Source organism: Zonotrichia albicollis, chromosome 9, assembly GCF_047830755.1.
Source record: "Zonotrichia albicollis isolate bZonAlb1 chromosome 9, bZonAlb1.hap1, whole genome shotgun sequence".
Lineage (NCBI taxonomy): Eukaryota > Metazoa > Chordata > Aves > Passeriformes > Passerellidae > Zonotrichia > Zonotrichia albicollis.
The window spans coordinates 29,704,978-29,714,975 of NC_133827.1; the positions used below are offsets into that span (position 1 = coordinate 29,704,978).

Genomic DNA, 9,998 nt, shown 5'->3' on the forward strand with positions numbered 1-9,998 from the left:
CTACTCTGTATACTAGACTGTACTATACAGTGCCATTTTTTGCATGTTAAATTCTGAATAATTATATTTCTGTTATTTTTTTATTTTCTCTGCTCATCTATGATGGCTCTCTATACTGTGATCTGTCATTTTTACATGAGAGTACGCAGCAGATACGGACTGTTCTGTTTAAAAAGAAAGTAGCATTTTCAACAGCTTTCTGTCTAGCACAGCTGCAAAACCAGTAGCCTTTTTCACGGAGCCATCTACACCAGACTGGTTGTATTTTGAAATACTGAAAATATTAAAACAATACAAAATAACATAAGTGTCAGTTTAACTTATTCTTCATACTGTAGGTTTAGACTGTTTCTCTTGAGTTTTGTCTTTCCTTAACCCTACAAGTAACTGTGTTTTTATCTTTAACTCAGCAACATAGAGAACCATGTACAGAATCTGACGTGAACACTTGATTCTAGAAAATGTACATTATCTGTACAGCTTACATGCTAGAAATTCTATAGTTGCTCATAATTTTTTCTTTAATCAGTAATGTTTGTGATTTAATATCCTGTTAATTAAAGAAGACTTTAAACATTAGAAAAAATACACTGTATCTACTGCTTAAGCTTAGATAACATTCTACCAAGGGATGTGCTCCTACAATACTTTTCACAAAGGATTCACCACTAATGTGTACATCAAATATGTTTTAAGTGCTTGAGAGTTCAGTACTAAAATGTCAACATTCAGTACTGTGACCCAGAAATATGCATTTGATTAAAATGTGGAACTGAATCACAATACTGTCAAGACTCTAGAAAGTATATGCTACATTTAAAAAAGCTAAAGGCATATTCCAATTTTAATCTCAGTTCCAGCCCAAAAGTCAACTGCAAACTTTTCATGCAAGATAAACTTTTCCTTACACTTCACTGCTTATCTTGGAGCTGTTTAAAGGCTAAATTTTCTGCCAAGTTAGTTCAATTATTTTGACAAGGCTATCCCACGACAGAACATAAGCCTTTATCTCTCCTGACACAGCATTTGATTGGTGATTTGGTTATGTCACAGGAGAAGCTGATCAGCACTGCAAAGCTCCAGAACTCCCAGCTCCAAGGAGATCATCCAAACCTGCACAGGAGATCAGTGAGCACAGAGCACAGCAGTGCAATCCAGTTTCACTTACTGCAAAATAAAATTTACTCCCCTGGCCCCATACAGCCATGGAGGCAATGACATCCTGAACAAAAATTATTGTGGGTAGAGATATCCCTGAAATTCAACTCCTATGCAATACCTACAATATTTCACTTACTGATAACTGACTGCCAGCCAGCATATACCAACACACCACTGCTGCACTGAGGTATGGACTAGAACACTAGGGCTTGTTTTTGTTTGGCAAAGCCTTGCATTTAATTTATCATGTCTACACTTAAATTTTGGGCTTTCCACCCTATGTTTTTCTCCTAACAGCTATGCATGAAATACTCTCTAGGGGTTAAGTTCATTATAACAAAGGAGAAAAACACATGGGCAATACTAGCAATTTGCTCCAACACACACTGTGTTAATCCCACATTGTTTTTAAATATGTGTTTTCACAGAAAAACAAAGGAATCTAAGACTTTCCCTATATGTTTTTAATTTGGGAAATGTTTGATTTCCCAAAAGCACAGAGCAACTCTCAGGAGGTCTCTAACAAATTTGAAAACAAACAAACATTCTTTTGCACAAGCTTTGAATCATAATGTAGACAGTATTTTAGATGCAAACTGCTGACTGCACATTTGACAGGATTTTGCTGGCAGTCATTCCAGTATTTCTTTCTCCTTCAGAGGGCTTCTGAGTAACAGGACATAAAATATTCTTTTAACAGAGGGTAAAAATTAAAATACACACTGAACAATAAATACTGGAAGACAGGTCAAAGCAGCTGTGGTTCCTAGAGCTGTGTTACCCACTATTAATTTCATTATGTTGAAAATGGTACAATTTCAAACTAAGAGCCTCTCTAGCAGGCAGAAGTGGTCTGAAGGCTCATTATTATTTCAGACTCTTGTAAAGATATAAATCTTCAGGAATTATAGGACTTGAAGTTGCAAACATGCATTTAAGTGTACTTTAAATCCCTTGGTATTCTACATTTCAACTTTCAAATTACAGCTTGCAATAGCAAGCATTGACATTGATGAAGAGAAGCAAAGCAGGTCTGTAAACATTGGCCATAAACCTGTCACAGCTGTTCCTGTGTGCAGACTGCACAAGCCTTGGAAGGTTTCCGTTGGGCAGTGCCAAAATGTTTCTTTCCCATCTAAAATGGTATTGCTCTGTGGACAAGATTACAATTGCTAGTTTGGTAAATGAGACTGCATTTTTAAGATTATGAAAAAAAAGGAGAAAACTATGCAATCACCTAAGTGCACAATATTGAAGACTTTTAAGAATATGCTGAGTGGCACTGGTGTGGAAAAGAAGTTTGTCAAAACCACAAAACACACCCTGAATCCTGTTCACACTGGTATCAGCTGGAATTTAGTTACTGGCTTCAATGAAGAGACAACATTAGGTTGAAAAACATATCATACACTACCGCTCACTTTAGAAATGGAGAAAAAAATAGCATCTGAAAAATTATTTTATCTTCTCTAAGACAGATATGAAAATATGACATGTATTGTGCCGTCATCTGAGAGGATGAATACAGAACAGATCAAGGCAAAATGATGGAGCCAAGCATTTGGTCCATCTGCTTATAAAGGTTGCTTTAAACACAGCCAAGCCAATCTAGAAAACACTAAAAAAATCAACAATCTATTTCTATATGCTGTGAAGCAGCTTCCTAGCCATCTTCTTTGGTTTGTGCAGGACCCAGCATTCTTTGTAGCACATACTAATCAGGCTATCAACCTGATGTGATTCTGCCTCACTAGCAGAGAATTTGAAATAATTTGCATTAAAACCATGTAAAGTGTCACTTAATAACAGAGTCAGTGGAATAAAACCTTAAGTTGAGAGGAGGAAACCCTAGCAGCATAAAAACTTTTATTGGCACTTATGAGTATTTTTCCCTGACTGAAGCAGAATTCATGCAACAACTAATTCCATAACAAAGATCTGTAACTAGCCCTTAAGAACTACTGTTAGTTTCTGACCATTCAAAAGCTTCTTTTGTTTATTTCAGGAAATGAAACACCAAATTTACTTTAGACTAGCCAAAAGTGAACACCTTGGCTAACATCAGCTAATCTCCCAGTGCTTGTATTTTGCTGAAGGTCCCACTGTCAGATAGGACCTTCAGAGATTTATACACTAATTTATAATTGTAATTAATTCTTGCCGCCCAATCAAGGTTTTTAAGGTAGCAATACGCACTTCAGTACGCGGTACTTAGATCATGCTGTGCAACAATAGAAAATATACAATCAAATATAGTGAAGGAATTATTGGAGATAAGTAGAGATAAATTATTGTTAAATAATTTTAACAAATTCAATCTGAATTATTGTCAGCGAGATGTATGCTATAAAAAGAAAAATCAGTATTGCAATAAAGTCACATCTACACACATCACAGCATAGGCCACAGCTTATAGCACATGTCACAGTCAAGAGGGCCGTGACACAGAGAGTGCCACCACACAATATCAGAAAGCTCCAACCCATACACAGTAATACCTCACCTCATCAGAAGGCTTCAGGTGTCTACCCATACAGAGTAACATCAGATCACTTCAGAAGGCTGCAAGCATCTGCCCTTCTGGTTCTTTAGCCCAGCCTTTTATCTCCTCCTGTTGATGCACTGCACCTGTGTGCCCTCTGTTCCCTTTGGTGGTTGGTCAGTGCCCCTGGGCACTCCACGGCTCGTTACCTTCAATGCTGCTCACCTGCTGCTCACAGCTGAAACCAACTGGGGATGGGGCTCAGCCCAGCCCCATCCCAATCACCACAAATTGTGTTCCTACGTACACAAAGACATCCAGGCACTTCAGCAATATTTGTATGATACACCTTTGTCTTAGTAGCTAAAAAATTACTTCTATGATGTTATGAAATGTAAAATGTTTTTTGTTATCAAGTTCAAACAACAAGGCTAGGAAGGAATGGAGAACTTCTACAATTCTTCATTGCAGGGACCACATTCAGACCCATCATCACATTCTTTTCCAGTCACTTATTCAAAAATCAGAAAATATCCCTGCAGCAAGTGTATTGCAATAGTGCCTTAGCTGCTTGATGCAGAACAGCAACTGAGAAATTGTCAGTGAAATGGTAGCAGGGGAATGTGTGTTTCTGTGTGTTCTGTTGATTTTTGCATATCTGTTTGGTTTGGGGGTTTGGGGGCAGGGGTTATGCATGTGAGGGTGCATTTACTACAATTGTTTTCTCATTTAGAAAAAGCACATATCTCAGGGTCTGTTTTTGTTTGTTTCACATACTCTTTATTTAGGTATAGCCCTTTTTATTTTGTTTTCTTTTGTTTCCCAAACAAGGTTCTCTGTCTTGGTATTCTCTAATGTTATTTGAATCTTGTCTTTCACCTAATCACATTATTTCAATAAACTTGGAAAGGTCCAATCCTAACCCTATAAACCCAAAAGAGGCTCAAAACTTGAGACACACAACAGCTCACTCCAAACACCACTGCAAAGCTCACCATCAGCTTGGAACCATAAAGGAAGGTAAAAAATATATCAGTCCCCATCCCAACCAAGCAAGCAGACGTATCTGTCAAACACATAATTGTTACAGACCAATTCCTCTCTCCAGAAGAGGTGAACACCTTCCTGTGCTCATGCCACCAGCTTCTAGAAGTGGGGTTTTCCTGTTTTGCTTTTCCAAGTGAGAGCACAGGGCTGACAGAGGGGGAGCCCCTCCATAGCAGAGAGCTCAGACTTCCCTCTTCCATTTCACGTGTTTGCTGTTTCCCCTGCTTTGTTGTTGACCTCCTCATTATATCCAACCTTAAAATTAAAATTATACAGACAAGAAAGACAACAAAGCATTAGAGAAATAGTAAAACTAGATTTTAGGCTAGCCCTGCTTCTGTTCATACATGTAATCTGCAATTTGCTAGAACACATTTCCCCTCAGAAGGCCGTTAAGGAATGAAAAATATGTAATACAATCTTTTGAACGCGTCCCTTTAAAATATCTACTTGGTTTACCACATCACACTCATCATGTCTATCCACAAAGTTGCAACAAATTTCATTTAAAGTTTCATTGACAAATTATTAAATACTCCCCAGTTTGCCAAATTTTCCAAGGGATACAAATCTTCATGTAAAAATGCTGCTGTGAAAGACAATTCTGTGCAAACTTAGACATACAAATAAAAATAAATCACACTAAGACATCACCCCATGTGATTTCCTGAGGGAGAAAACGCCATAAGATTTACAGAGTTAGGAAAAACATAATAAGAAATAATCTGTGAATTAATACTCAAATCATAGCATAAGGATTTTATATACTGAAAGATTTACTTTTATCTCCACTTAATTTTTTTTCTAAATGTAAGCACTGTTATTTATCAACTTCCTAGTGAAAAATATTTGTGGTCTTCTTCTAAAAAATGATGAAGCAAAACAGATGCTGCAGAGCAGAGCACAGCGACACAGGGAACTGTTGTTTGCTCACTCTCCAGTGTGCCACGCACATTATTGGCAATCATGCAAGCCCTCATTAGGCCAAGTGCTGAGCCACAATGAAGCCTTGCTGCCTTGGGAGCTGTGCACGTGCAACTGAGATCAGGATTTGGCCACATCTGTGCTTTCCTGGCCCAACAAGCACAATCCTTGCTATACAAATTCTTACAGATGCACAGACAGTAACCTCCCTGCTGGCAGGCAGCTCACAGAGCTCACGTTTGCCTTTCACCAGGACACTGCCCAGCAGAACACCAAGTAAGAGCCTGCTCACTTCATTTATCAGCTGCCCAAGCACAGGGAGACTGTTGTGATTCTGTCATATCAAAGCCCACTCAAGCACCAGCTTGCCCCAGAGCACAGTGTCATCCTCTCACTGTGGGGTGCCCAGTGGCTGCTGAAGCTGTGCCTTGGTCCTGCTGAAGGGGCAGCATTTTCATCAGTCTCTCACAGCACAAAGACTTTGTTCCCCATCCAGTACAGGACTTACAGAGACCCCAGCCCAAATTGGGGGGCTGTCACTCAAGAGAGGGTTCCTGGGTGCTGCCCTTTCCACCTGGCTCCTGCAGGGCACACACATTCTGCTGCCACACTCCTCCAGACCCACACCCAGCCTCTGAGGACACTTCTGTGCCTCAGTGAGCCTGACCAGCAGCACCTGGGGGCTCCCCAGCCTGCCCTGGCCCAGCAGCCCAGCCTGGGCTGTGTCCCAGCCCCAGTGATGCTGATGGACACCAAGCTGTGTCCCAGCCCAGCTCTATCTCCATGGCCCTGCTTGGCCATCCTATACTGTGCCCCTCCCAGGTGCCCCTCACCAAGCCCAAAAGAAGAGCACTGAGAGGTTGGAGGTTACTCTGGCAGTGGTCTCTGGGGCCAAGAGGGGGCCGTAGCAGAGATCAGAATGTAGAAGTTTTCCACTCAAGCTTACTCAACTGCATCCTCCACAAATCCCTCATCAGAATTCATAATGACTGGTTAGGATTGTCAGAATAATTTCAGTCTCATCTTAGCTTCTATCTGCGTTTTAAGACACAGTCTCATCTTGAGTTTTGTTGGATATTTAAGGTGATCTAAAGGTTTTTACCAAACCTAGGCAGTCCACCTGACAAGCATTAAAAACCAGGTAGGGAAAAAACATGCAGTGCAGACAGGTCTGGCCTACTGATAAAACCCCTTAGAGGAGGAATGTCAAATGAGGTATTGTATTGGCAGCTTGAACTTGCAGTTCACCCCTTCACCATTTTCTTCTTGGCTCATTGGATGAGAAACCAGACATGGGTTCCACATTTCAAAGTTCAACCTGTTTAATTCATTCATAAACAGCTTTTCCCCAATATAAACACTTCTTTTTGCAACACAGAAAAGGAGAAATTTTGGCACCTCAGCACTGGAAAATTTTAACAGATAGCTTGGATACCTATTAGAAATGACACAGATTATCCAGCTTTGTGACAAAACCATGGACTAACTAATTGGTCAAAACTTTCTATGGGTTCTGACACTTCTCAGAGACATTTCTGAGGCAGAGGAGGAGCTGATGAAATAATTCAGTTGTTAGGCATCAGCTTCTTCAGTTCTCGCTGCTGTTCAAACCAGCAGGCAGAACCCCTGCCTTTCACTACAAACAGTGCTGGCCTTGTGCTAAGGCTACAGTTCATGATACTGACTTTAATTTATAGCAGACAAATACAGCCTGTGATAAGCTTGGAAGAACTAGAAAAGGCCTTGGCAGAGCTTCAGCACAATCCCAGCACAATATTTTTTGGCTTTTTGTCCCTTGGGAAGGTATTCCTCTACCACAGGTGGTGTTTCACAGGAAATCATTCAAAATCTATGCTCTTTAATTACTTTTGACTCTTGCAGAACTTGCAGTCTCTCCCACCAAACCAGCTTCCAACACTGATGTCAGGATATGCAATTCAAAGATGGCAGGAGGATCTGGTTTATTTGTAAATGCTGTTATTTGTAAATTCTGAAAGAGCCATGAGTGCCTTATATTTATGATGAACCATTTGTCCTGTGAACGCATTGTTTTACAAAGTTCATCACTTTCCCCTTTTGTCAGCACTGGGCTACTTCATAACAAATTATTACTTTTTTTCTAAAAGATCATAATCCTTAAACAGCTTTTTAATTAATATGCAATTTTTTACAAATGGAAAAAAATTAATAAGTACCTGAAATAATATCAATGCAACCTAAAAACCCCCAAATTTGTAACATTGCACAGTTCCCAGTAATGATCTGCAAAGAGCTCCATATATTTGTATCCCTGTGGCTGTCCTGGAGTATGGCCTCACTTTGAGCACTTCTCAAAAAGGGGTCTCCAGGAAGCAGACACTTTCCTGGCAGTAAAAGAAGCATAACCTACATTTAAACCCTTTTTCCATGTAAGTAATTGGAAAATTACCATTTCTGTAATGCTAGAAAATTATGAAGGGAATGAAGGTCAACACAAATGGATATGGACTACAAGAGGCAGTCCTCCTCTAACCACGTGGCCTTAGCCACATGCTTAAGGACTCGTGGTGTAAGCCTGTTTGAAATGCAGATTTTTATTGGAGTTTTTTAGTACTTTGTGCTTGGGAGGTTGTTTATATTTGTTTCCATATATAAGCTTCAGTTCTTGCAGTCTCTTAGTCTTCTGCCTGACTGCAGTTCCTCAGGGCAAAGAAAAATCTTATAAATCAAAATTTTTTTCTGGATTACACCGTAGGGGAAAAAAAAAAACCAGAAACACAATGCTCTTACTGCCTAACTCTCAATTACAGAAAAATAACATCAGTGAGAAAATTACTACTTTCATAATTACTCTTTTCAAGAATTGTTTTTCAAAATTCCATGAAAAGCTCTGAGTGCATTTCAAACTTTGAAGCAATGAAGCAGATCAAAGTATGTGTATGTTTATTCTCTCTTACTAAGGAAGATGCACGGTATTTGACAGCTACAAGAAATGTTTTTGTGGAACTTGTAGGATCAAAATGGCAATAGACTTAAACCAGTATGTATCTTGACAGATTTAAATACAAAATATGCATGTAGTGTTGCCAGTTAAATGGATGGTGGTGTTTTTCTCTCCTTCTCAGGACAAACATGGAATGTTTTAGACAAGAATCAAAAGAAAGGAAAATTATATTTCTTTTAGTCATTAAAAGCATAGCTTTCCTGTATTTTAACTAAACTGTGTTTGAAGGGGGGAAAAAAGGCTAGGAAAAAAAAAGTCTGAATTAAACAGGAGATAGGACACAGTTAAATGGATTAGATTGCCTCAGGAACAGAGGTATGTGTATTGCCACATACACCATTTCCAGATCTTCAGTACAAAGTACTTCTATGGTTAGGAATAAATCAGAGACAGTATTAAAAAAATGGCAGTATCTTCTTTAACAGAGAGAACGATTCCTGAGAGATTAACAACAGGTTTCCTCTGTCCTTCAGTACCTTGACCAAAGTGTCCACCAGGATGTCTGTTTCTTCTTTCTTTGCTACATTTCTTAGAGCTGTATCTGGAAAGAAAAAGGCCTCTTAGTGTCACTGGGCCAGCCTTTTCAATGAAAAACTCATAGAGAAGCAAAATATTGAGGAAGATGTTTTGCCTGGAAGCAAAGTTCATCCTCCCAAGCAACATCTACCCTTGGCTTTGTCCATTTTCCAACAGCAGCTGCTGGTCATCTGTCATACAAATATGCTTTCAACATACTGGGCTTGAAGCAGCTGCACCAACTTGAAACTCATTTGGAAAACATGTTTATAGAGAAAGACAAAGGAAATGACCTGTAACATCGTAGACACAATATGTTCCACATGAGAGCTCCATCAGTTGGGTTTTTACCAACTCGATTATTTTATTGTTATTCAAGGTCTTCAGTTTTCATTATGCTGCTTTTGTTAGTAGGTCTGGAATAGCTCTTGCTTCCAATGTGTGTTCCCATTAATTTCTGTGGTTCTTTGGTTCCAAAGGAAAAGTAGAACAGTCATTTAAGTGGAAGGCTCCACTAGACACTCCTGTGCAACTACGGCAAAATGCCCAAGTGGCATCAATGACTAAAGCAGGATTTGCTTTCTTAGCAGGTGTGTGAGGAGAAGATACAAGCAGGTTCTTCCTTTCTTTTGTGGCTATCAAGAGACAAGAATATGTGTCAAAGGAGAAGTGACACAAAAGGGTTTAAAATTAATGGTTTTTCTTCCAAGAAATTCCCATGCAAAATCTGCCTTGAACAAAGTGATCCACTTCCACCCACCCACCATTCAAGCCATTAGAATTTAGTGAAATGTAAGTTAGACCACATATCTAACTATTGTGGATGTTAGGGTCACATCTTAGAGCATAATGAAGAGAAAGTTGATGAAGAGGGTATCCTCTCAC

At 39.4% G+C, this 9,998-nt stretch overlaps 1 long non-coding RNA gene across 3 annotated transcripts in view; it reads right to left on the reverse strand.

Moving 5' to 3' along the window:
- Positions 1-4,951: 4,951 nt before the first annotated feature.
- The window catches only part of LOC106629507 (uncharacterized), a 36,879-nt gene continuing 31,832 nt past the window's right edge, over positions 4,952-9,998 (reverse strand). For all 3 annotated transcript variants that reach the window (XR_012581637.1, XR_012581638.1, XR_012581639.1), the window contains exon 4: positions 4,952-9,748. This is a non-coding gene — a long non-coding RNA (uncharacterized LOC106629507). The remainder of the gene's footprint in view (positions 9,749-9,998) is intronic.